The sequence below is a fragment of the Anabrus simplex genome, chromosome 14 (genome assembly GCF_040414725.1).
Source record: "Anabrus simplex isolate iqAnaSimp1 chromosome 14, ASM4041472v1, whole genome shotgun sequence".
Lineage (NCBI taxonomy): Eukaryota > Metazoa > Arthropoda > Insecta > Orthoptera > Tettigoniidae > Anabrus > Anabrus simplex.
This window is the reverse complement of record NC_090278.1, coordinates 49,735,060-49,746,657: the sequence shown is the minus strand read 5'-3', so window position 1 is coordinate 49,746,657 and position 11,598 is coordinate 49,735,060. Positions and strand designations below refer to the sequence as shown.

General features: G+C 41.4%; 1 protein-coding gene across 1 annotated transcript in view; it reads left to right on the top strand.

The window, feature by feature from the left end:
* Positions 1 to 1,852: 1,852 nt before the first annotated feature.
* Positions 1,853 to 11,598, top strand: part of LOC137502983 (uncharacterized) — a 31,013-nt gene continuing 21,267 nt past the window's right edge. The window contains exon 1 of the mRNA XM_068230276.1: positions 1,853 to 1,888. The gene's annotated coding sequence lies outside the window, so the exon portion shown is untranslated. The remainder of the gene's footprint in view (positions 1,889 to 11,598) is intronic.

The following is an 11,598-nucleotide window of genomic DNA, read 5'->3' as shown; positions in this document are numbered from 1 at the left end:
ATGAGTAGAGATCTGTACTCTTTATTAATAATCTTTCTTTATATTAACACCTAGGTACTTACAATGATGTTTAAACTCAAATTTATTTTAGTTAGGCCTAATTACTTTGTCATTTATTTTTTATTTTCCTTTTCTTATTACTTTTTGTAATTTCATGGTAATAAACAATTGTAATTTCTTTGAATTTTTTGTCATTTGTTGGTAAGAAACAAGTTTCTTTGAATACAGTTATAAAAATATTACTTTTTCTTATTACTTGGAAATTTTTCTTTGCCCTTTTTTCAAATGCCCTTATTAGGTTACTGATACAACGGCTGGAATGTGTATCTAAATCAAACAACTGATCATACCAATATTTTTCCAAATCAAATGAATGTACCCCAGACATTTGCTGCAGTACACTTATAGAATATAGCCTGGGATGGTCCAGTCACCCTGCATTCACGGGGCAACTGGGCCAATTGGGATTTTTTAATTAGGCCTATATAGGCCTATGTATAAAAAGTACAGAATGTCAAAAACTTTCCTTAAATAATATCTTGGTGTGTTTATTGCTAAATAATCATGCTATATTTTGCAGTCAAAAATTTCTTACTTCTTGTCCTAAATTACAGTTTTATGAAGGTAACTGGAGGTCATGTTGTCAAATCATGACCCAGTTACCCTGGAGCACCTTATAATGTTCAGTGGTTTGAGTTACCTATTACAATCATCAAGCTGTTTACTTGATCGGTGTAAGTTTGCTTCCAGATCTACAATTTTCTTCTTCATTCTGAATAGCGCAACACGAAGCCTTCTATTTGTTCTCTTTAGATTTTCCATGTTGCTGTCATCCAACAAATCAACTTGACAACCAACGTCACATGGTTTGTTGTTACTAGTATTTAGGCCTACCTCTTTATCTGTAAATGGAGACTCGACTGGAAAGAGAAAAAGAGAGAACCTGACATTAGATTAGCTATAACTGTATAACCTACACAAGTAAATAGGCCCTATTTGCATAATGAATAATAATAATAAGCAGAAGAGGAAGAAGAATAACAGTATATAGACATGAACTTCTACTACTAACAAATGACTCACGTATTATTCTGTTTCGTACCTTCACATTAAAAGTGCAATTGTCCCCAGAAATAATTACTTAGTATGCAATACTTCAAACCTTATAATATAACGCTTACCATTTTCTGCAATGATGTCCGGAGAGCTCTTGTTAGACGTCTCTGTGTTTGAATCCCTTCTCTTCCTCTTCGCCGAACTTAGCGGTTGTTTATAAGCTGGATAATCAGGGAAAAGGCTGGGTAAAGATCCTGCTTTTAATTTTCGCACTTTACTGGTCACTTTGAAATCGTCATTTACAAAATGTAGACTGCAAACCACGGAATAGTCAGAAGGCATCCATTTACTTCCCTTGCTGTTTCCTTCCCGGGATATAATACTTAACCACTTTCGACGCAATTCTGTACTTGAAGGTATTTCGTGGAATGAAATACCACGGCATTCTGGTTTTCCTTTCTTTGATTTGCAGAAAGGCACGCAGCAGTTGACCATTTTCACTGAAAACAAGAACAGTACTACCCGTGAACCCGATTTCCCGCTGTTTCATTTCGATTCCGACGACAGGTCTGGGGCCATTTGGTTTTGCTACCTACCGTGAGTATATGTAAATGGAGTGTTTTATTTTGTGCCATGTTAAAATATTGTGTTGTGATGAGCAGGCAGTATAAGCAGCCATCGGATGCAGATCGAGAAAAGATGTGCATTCCGTTTGTGTTACTATTACACGTGCTCTGGTATAATATATTGCTTCCGAATAGACGATCTGTAATTTGTGCTGTAGAAGGTTGCCAGGCGAGAATGTTGATGTGGTATTGAATTTGCTGCTCAAGTAAGTATTGTGTTGATTTTTCAGCAACTGAAGAATTTCATTTGGACTTTTGCTACGGATGTTGTTTATTCAAATAATTTTCACATATAGTCATTGGCCACCATTAGCAAAAATGTAGAATACCCTGTTTGTAGTTTTTCTTTTCTCTCATAGTCATAGTCTGTGATTCTGGTCCATTGTTTAACCGCAGATTTCCAGAGAAGAAATCGCGTTTTTTTAAAATATTTTTTTATCGGCTTATACTTCAATATAACAAGTGAGCGTATGTCGGGATTATAAATCCCAAAATTTATATTTCTGTTCAGTCTCTAAATCCTAACCACTAGACACTTGACATATATATTTAAATCCTGTGAAAACCAGTGGTGTATGCTGTGAACAAGATGTGGTCTACCATTAGACTTAGGTTACCGCTTTTTTGTTTGTTTAATGAATGTCAAGCCCTAAGCGTTCTGAGCTGCAGCCAATAGCCTGCTGTATTGCCAGTGCTGTTTTACAAGCTACTGCCCTGGCCTCTGCTACCGTCAATAGTCAACTCCTGATCAGTGAAATGATAGCCTAAGGTTTAGCAAATTAAAGCCTGGCTTTGTGGTGAAATGGATAGAATGCTTGCCTTTGGTCCGATGGGCCAGTTCAATTCTCTGAATCAACTCCTCGTACTCTAAATTCCCCTGGCATGTTATAATGTTTTTGCCATTCATTTCATTCTCATTAGGTCACCACCAAGCTTATACAGATGCCATGCACCATTATTATTATTATTATTATTATTATTATTATTATTATTATTAAAATTTAGAATTTTACAGAGTTACCAGCAGTCGTACTCATCGTTCACTGGTTTAGTAGCTTCCTCGGGAGATCAGTGGTGGTGTCCGATACATGATCATAGGTTTGATTCCAAAGAGAATAATAAACCGAAAGATTGCAGTTTATTGTAGCAGATCAACCTATAAAAAGAAAACTATATTAGTCCTGTAACAGTAAAGCATGCAATGTCTCTCTGTAAGGCTGTAGAAGCAAAAGAGAGTGAAATACCAGCACTCCATTATATGTATAGTTATTTCAGAATTACGAGGTGAGGAAGTATATATGATGAGGAACGAATGTGTCAATTCGGAAACTTCTGGAGAACTTCAAGTCTGTGAGCTCTCTCCTTCGTTAACAGTGGTGATCCAACGGACCGAAGCCTAGCACTTCTATCCCTCCGCCCCCCTTACCTATTTGGAATTCAGCAGCAAGCCGTGTGGGGCGAGGTCAGGGGAGAAGAACGCAGTGCCAGGGCTGCAATATCTTTCTCCAATGCCTTGCACTCAGTAATACGAGCAACATTTTATCTCATTGCATTCAAGTTTTGTAAATGGAACAATGTGTCAGATAGTTACATTGTAATGTGCTTTAAATTTCTATTGTTCTTATTTGACATTCGGGCTTCACCCATAGCCCTGGTAGCCCTCAGTATATGCCACTGGTGAGAACAAAACAATGTTATTCTGGTGTCAGAACTTTTCCCATTTTAAACAAAAGATGTCGCCGTTCCCCACAGGTAGTACTTCTTGTCTAGACACCCTTGACTATCTATGGTAATGGTCGGACAGTGTTGTTGCAGACGCTGGAACTCCAACTCCACAGTAAGACGCCAGAAGCCATTGGCCAGCAGTCACTGAATGCTGGGTGGTGGTGGTTGCGATTGTGGTTGGTGGTAGCGATTACTAACACCAATCAGAGGGCAAAATGGAAGGGGTCCAAAACTTAAAGAAATGAAGGTATTCTGCAAAGAAAGACAAAAACCATGTAAAGAGTGAAAATGAAAGACTCCTTCGAATTCGTAAACCTACTGTAAAATGTCACAGTCAGAAAGGGACAAGACTTGACCAAGGGACATCGGTTAGGACAGACAAAAGTGAGGAGCCTAGCACAAGTAAGTGGAACAGTGGGAGTACTCAGCTAAGGGTACATGGTTGTCAACTCATGCTCCCTACTTATGAGCTCCTGGTGCTCCTTTTCGTCACCTCCTACAACAGGCAGGGATCCTGTTTGTGATATTCTACTGCCCCTACCCACAGGAAGATGGGTAATAAATGCTGGAAGAGCAGTGATTTTGTTTGTTTTTAAAAGAAACAGCTGAAAAATCATGGAATGTGAGACCGCTCCAGTAATTTTTCATGGCAAGTAGTATATGACATACAGATGCCTTGAATTCTGAAAATTATTGTTAAGTAAATCTGTCAACTCCAGCTATAATGAACCTCTATGGACTCAAATATTTGGTTCACTGTAACTGAAAATCTTCTTCCAGTCTTTTTTTCAAGTTGCTTTACGTTGCACCGACACAGATAGGTCTTATGGTGACGATGGAACAGCAAAGGGTTAGAAGTGGGAAGGAAGCGGCCATGGCCTCATTTAAGGTATTTGCCTGGGGTGAAAATGGGAAACCACGGAGAAACTATCTTCAGGGCTGCCAACAGTGGGGCTCGAACCTACTATGCTTCAAGTACTGGATACTGGCCGCGCTTAAGCGACTGCAGCTATCGAGCCCGGTATGTGAACAAGTAACATAAAAGTTGATAATCTTAAAGATGCTATAGAAATAAGAAGTAGGCCTATGTTACTCTAAAAAAAACTTTTAATGACAGGCTGTACATTGTCCAATAAAGAGAGAATAATTTTCATGCACTGTATACATGGTTATTGAGTCCTAGATAAGCCTATTATTTGCAGCTGCTTACTGTACACTGTTTTAATAAAAACATTAAAACCTTCTGTAGGGCATGTGCCTTCTCTACACTAGATTCCACATCATTCACAGTTTCTAAAACCCTTAGAACATTCTTTATACCCTTCTTGCCTTTGATTTTACCCACGACTCATCAGCCCACATCTGCTTCGAAGACAAAATAGGAAGATACAGGTAGAAGTATTCATTGAAAGTTCTCCTTCCTTGCCCAGTTACCGAGGTGTCCAGTGCGGTCAACAAACTGACAGGGATGGAATTTATGACACACAGGACTGAGGAGCAGTGTTCTCTCCAGGATCTTCTTAATGGTGCACTACCCTGCCATTTTTACAGACCGCCTGAACCTAGATGTGTGCTAGTTGCGTAGAGCCCACACAGTTAAACAACAATTCGGCTTTTCTTCTGCCTGCGATCCTTCATCTCCAGCACACCTCCCTCTGCACACCTTACTTGGATCAGAGGTGCGCGTGGCTGGGTGTGCAGTAGTTAGTTAATCTGAGGCAAGCTTGGCGATAACACATCTCCTTAACAGTGCGTTTTGTGTTGTGACTATTGACTTGTGCGAAATAGTAGTGATAACAATATGCCTCCCATCCTTTCAAAACTATACAGAAAATCTTTTCCTTGTCAGGGTTGAGAAATAGTGTCTAACGTGTTACAATTCATGCAGAAAGAAGCCGACGAAAAGAAATTTATTATTCCAGCCAAAAACTGCAGGAGTATGTGTGTGCTGCAACTCGTGTAGGTGCATGCACCGTGAAGTCTGTGAAAAAACAATTGCTACAGGTCCAGCCAGGAACATTGGCATAGTTCAATACACCTCGCAAGAACAAAGAAAAAAAAGCGTCCGTGCTCTGGATTAGATAATTTTGACATGTTGTTTGTTCGGAGGACAGTCAGTGAATTTTATATAACTGAGAAAGAAAATACGACTGTGGAATCTGTGTTGGCATAACAAAACAAAATGTATACATACAAGGGCCAATGTAGTGGTTTGCGAAAAATTTCCAAAGAACTTGCATTTCGGTGGAAAAGAGTACAAAATAAGAGGTGTTTGCTAATTGAGCGTAATGATATTCACAGTGCTCGAATCACATTTTTGCATTCTGTTACTAGGTATCGTGAGGAGGGTCGCCCTATAGTATACAGTGATGAAACCTACATTAACAGCTCTCACACAACACCGAAGTCTTGGTGTGATACCACATCTACAGAGGGTTTTAAATCACCGATATTGAAAGGACAGCACCTTATTATTGTTCATGCAGGCTATGAGCTGGGTTTTATTCCAAATGGCCTCTTGATATTTAAATCAAATCAGACATCCGGTGATTACCATCGAGAAATGAATGCCACGAACTCTATGAAATGGTTGAAAGAAATACTTCTGCCAAACTTCCCACCAAAATCTGTTCTTGTGATAGAAAATGCATCCTATCACAACATTCAGTATGATAAATGCCCGACTTCTAATGCTCACAAACAGGAGATGCTGAACTGGCTAATGGAAATGATATGTTCAAGACTGAACTTTATGAACTTATAAAGATCAATAAGCCTCAAACTAAGAACTATATTATGGACCGTCTTTTACATGAATACAGCCATACTGTTCTTCGCTTGCCGGCTTATCATCCAGATTTGAACAGCATTGAAAAAATCTGGCATGATGTGAAACAATGGGTGGCACAGAAAAACACAACCTTCAAGCTGGATGATGTTAGAAATATTTACTTACAGAGATTTTCTGAAATTGGTGCAGAATATTTACAGTCAGAAGGCCTTTTGGAACCTGAAATTGAGCGCCTAACAATAAATGTGACTAACAGCAAGCAGTGAGGATGATTCGTCAAGCAGTGGCACAGATAGTGAAAGTGAAGTTGACATGGCTGGGATTGAAGAACTCCAGCCTTAGTTCTTTATATTATGAGCTCTATAAATGTGATGTTATTTTTTGTTAAGTGTTTGTGAGGCAACAACTGAGTCCTTGTGATAAGGTATCGTTATTCAGGATTTGAATAAAGTACCACAACCGGTATATGATTGCCGCGTTTCTAGCCTGACGTTAAGCAATGGACCTCGCGAAGTGGGAAATAAAATTTACAATTCCAGCAAAAATGTAAATTTAAACACCGGGCGACTTGGCCATGTGGTTGGGAGCTCACAGCTGTGAGCTTGCATCTGGGAGATAGTGGGTTCGAATCCCACTGTTGGCAGCCCTAAAGATGGTTTTCCGTGGTTTCCCATTTTCCTTCCTACTCCTATACCATCATTGCCATAAGGTCTATCTGTGTCGGTGCGACGTAAAACAAATAGCAAATAATAAATTTAAGATGGAAGGCGACTGTAGCTGTAGGGAATAGCAGTCTATACTTGATACACTTTTTTTCTTTTGCTACTCTGTGTACTGTACGGCACCTTCCATCTTTGTAAAATGAGTCTGTTACAGGAGGGTTCATACTGGCTATAATTCACCATTTATCTTTCATACCCGTATAAGTTTTTTTTTGTAAAATGTAAGAAAAAATATACAATGTATTCTTTTAACAAAGATTTCTATAAAATGATCATTTCATTAGAGACCCTTATTTCAAATGACTAGGGTTCATCATCTATATATTTGCCATGAAATAACATTACTACTACTCCTATAATAATAATAATATGAATGAACTTTTAGTTGGAAAGTTTTCTTAGTGATAATATAGACGTCGCTTGTTTACTACAGCAAATTTTCCAAAATATGATGTCGTTAACATTGCAGACTTCTGTTGCGTATAAATGTTCACGATTTTGTAAATGCATTACCAGTTGTGCTATAGCAGAATTGAATTACACCAGGTTAAAGCTCTAAACTATTCGTCGCTCTTACGCGCAATCTAAAAAGGAAATGCAACTATGAGCGATTGTCCGTTCAAGCCAGGGAATTTGTGGGAGTTGTGGGGATATTCTTTGTATTATACTGTATATAGAATGATGTGAACATAGCGCTGATTACAGGCATTAATGCTACTCGATTCCCTTTTGTGATCAAAATATGCAAATGCTGGAGCAACCTCAACAACAGCTCACATACTCTGGAGGCAGCTGCTTGCCACTCTGGTCTGGAGATGAGTAGGTTTGACCTGGGAACTCCGCGGAGAGACTCGCACTCAAGCGTCCCATTAAATGCACCCAGAGCTGTTATTTGATTGCATGGGCTCTACCATTATAAATACATATTTGAGTCTTTGGGTGCTCCAGATTAAAATGTAAATACTGTAAAAATTACTATTTAAATTATAAATCTTTATAATTGTCAGTATAATTGCATCAGTTACATCGGAGTTTAAATGTTTAGCTTGACTGTCGCGTAGTGTTGTGCACAAGCAGTGTCTGGATTGGCGTGGAATTGTGTGCGAGCACTCAATTCTGCATGACGTCACAAACCTGTAGGCCACTGCACAGTAACCGAGTGGCAAGCCCCGGTGTTTCATGATTATGAATAAGCAGTAGATCACTAGAAGTTCAAAATATTTTGTTATGTCCTGTTCGTGGTAATAACAATAAAATAGTCAATTTTGCAGTTAATAGTTACCTGTCTGATATTACTGTTAATGCACTGAGGGGAATAAATTGAAATTTTATCATATTTGACTTTACGTAGTATTCCTCGCCCGACTACTCATTCTTGCCATACGGCTGACAAACATTTCTAGGGAGAGCATTGTAGAAGGTTTGCTCTTTTCCCAATGAGAGGTGATTTTCTGTTTTGAGATTAATAGGATGGATTTTTCACATTGCTGCCTGGATATCAATCTGTTCTTAATATTAAAAAAAGAAGGAAACGCAGATTTTTTTCTGCAAACTTTGTGAAAATTTACATTATTTTAGAATGCAGTATGCTGTAATACATTCCACTAATGAAGCTTGAATGTATTATACGGGGTAAATTTTAAAGACTTTATACATTTAAAGTTAAAAACTTCATGATTGTTCCGTATTGAATAGAGAAAATAAGATGTATAATATTATAGGGAATGATCCACCTTTCAATACTCCGTAGTAAAAAGTAGTTACAACCTGTTTAATGGGACCGGTTTCAACACATTTAGAGTGTCATCATCAGCCAGTTAGCGAAGATCTTAACAGTAACTAACATATCAAACATAGGCAAAATATTAACATTGTATCACATCGTGGCAATTCAGTTAATGTTCAAAACACAATAATCACAGTCAAGAGAGTAAACAGAACATCACTATCTTGCGCCGAAAACAAATATACACTGACTGACAGAGCAAATGCAACACCAAGAAGGAGTGGTTCGAAAGGGATGAAAGTTGGGGAAAAAACAGAGACGGCACGGACGAATAATTGATGTTTATTTCAAACCGATATGCAGGTTACACAATGCGCACGGCATCGACTCAGTAGGATGTAGGACCGCCGCGAGCGGCGATGCACGCAGAAACACGTCGAGGTACAGAGTCAATAAGAGTGCGGATGGTGTCCTGAGGGATGGTTCTCCATTCTCTGTCAACCATTTGCCACAGTTGGTCGTCCGTACGAGGCTGGGGCAGAGTTTGCAAACGGCGTCCAATGAGATCCCACACGTGTTCGATTGGTGAGAGATCCGGAGAGTACGCTGGCCACGGAAGCATCTGTACACCTCGTAGAGCCTGTTGGGAGATGCGAGCAGTGTGTGGGCGGGCATTATCCTGCTGAAACAGAGCATTGGGCAGCCCCTGAAGGTACGGGAGTGCCACCGGCCGCAGCACATGCTGCACGTAGCGGTGGGCATTTAACGTGCCTTGAATACACACTAGAGGTGACGTGGAATCATACGCAATAGCGCCCCAAACCATGATGCCGCGTTGTCTAGCGGTAGGGCGCTCCACAATTACTGCCGGATTTGACCTTTCTCCACGCCGACGCCACACTCGTCTGCGGTGACTATCACTGACAGAACAGAAGCGTGACTCATCGGAGAACACGACGTTCCGCCATTCCCTCATCCAAGTCGCTCTAGCCCGGCACCATGCCAGGCGTGCACGTCTATGCTGTGGAGTCAATGGTAGTCTTCTGAGCGGACGCCGGGAGTGCAGGCCTCCTTCAACCAATATACGGGAAATTGTTCTGGTCGATATTGGAACAGCCAGGGTGTCTTGCACATGCTGAAGAATGGCGGTTGACGTGGCGTGCGGGGCTGCCACCGCTTGGCGGCGGATGCGCCGATCCTCGCGTGCTGACGTCACTCGGGCTGCGCCTGGACCCCTCGCACGTGCCACATGTCCCTGCGCCAACCATCTTCGCCACAGGCTCTGCACCGTGGACACATCCCTATGGGTATCGGCTGCGATTTGACAAAGCGACCAACCTGCCCTTCTCAGCCCGATCACCATACCCCTCGTAAAGTCGTCTGTCTGCTGGAAATGCCTCCGTTGACGGTGGCCTGGCATCCTTAGCTATACACGTGTCCTGTGGCACACGACAACACGTTCTATAATGACTGTCGGCTGAGAAATCACGGTACGAAGTGGGCCATTCGCCAACGCCGTGTCCCATTTATCGTTCGCTACGTGCGCAGCACAGCGGCGCATTTCACATCATGAGCATACCTCAGTGACGTCAGTCTACCCTGCAATTGGCATAAAGTTCTGACCACTCCTTCTTGGTGTTGCATTTGCTCTGTCAGTCAGTGTATTTGAAGTTCATAAGCAGATCAAGTATGCACTTATGTAAAGTCGTTGCTAGGCAGGTCTTGTAGGCATTTGTTTTCCGGTCGAAGGGTAAAAGGTGACGTGAATGAAGTCTTAGGGAAACAGTGTAGGATTTAATTTCGTCAAAATCAAAGTGGATATATAGGTTTTAAAATAATTTAAAACGTTAAAAAAGAATAAAGCCAAATAAAAATATATTAAAAATGGGAAGAAATAATGAAAGAAATACGAGGTTCAACTCGAAACAACTTGCCGTAGTAATTGATAAAGAAATGATAAATAGAGAAAGGGGGTGGGGGACGTTTATTAGAGGGTGGTGATGGTGGTTATTGTTATTAGAGGAAATACAATTGGGCAACAATCCTTTATATAACACTAATTCGAGGAAAAAAAGAGGAAGAGAACTGACACTTCGAAAAATGAAGATATCGGTTAAAGGAAGACAAGGGCCACGAAGGGCGTGAAAATGAAAGACTCCCTAGCCCTCGAAAACCTAATAGCATCGGGGTCGGAAAAGAACAAAGAGTTGACCAAGGGAGGTCGGACAGGATAGATGAAAGTGAGGAGCCTGGCACAAGTAAGTGGAAGCAATGCCAGGACTCAGCTAAGGCCCCCGTGGTCGCCAACCCACGCTCCGAGGTTCAGAGCCCCTGGGGGATGGAGGGTGGGAAGGAAAGAAAAATGGAAGGGATCCGATACTTCGAAAAATGAAGATATCAGCTAAAGGAAGACAAGGGCCACGAAGGGCATGAAAATGAAAGACTCCCTAGCACTCGGAAACCTAATAGCGTCGGGTTCGGAAAGGAACAAGAGTTGACCAAGGGAGGTCGGACAGGATAGATGAAAGTGAGGAGCCTGGCACAAGTATGTGGAAGCAATGCCAGGACTCAGCTAAGGGCCCCGTGGTCACCAACCCACGCTCCGAAGATCAGAGCCCCTGGGGGATGGGGGGTGGGAAGAAAAGAAAAATGGAAGGGATCCGATACTTCGAAAAATGAAGATATCAGCCAAATGAAGATAAGGGCCACGAAGGGTGTGAAAATGAAAGACTCCCTAGCCCTCGGAAACCTAAAAGCGTCGGGGTCGGAAAGGAACAAGAGTTGACCAAGGGAGGTCGGACAGGATAGATGAAAGTGAGGCGCCTGGCACAAGTAAATGGAAGCAATGCCAGGACTCAGCTAAGGGCCCCGTGGTCGCCAACCCACGCTCCGAAGTTCAGAGCCCCTTGGGTGGGGAGGGGAGAACTAAGGAGGATCAAGGGGGGTGTTGCA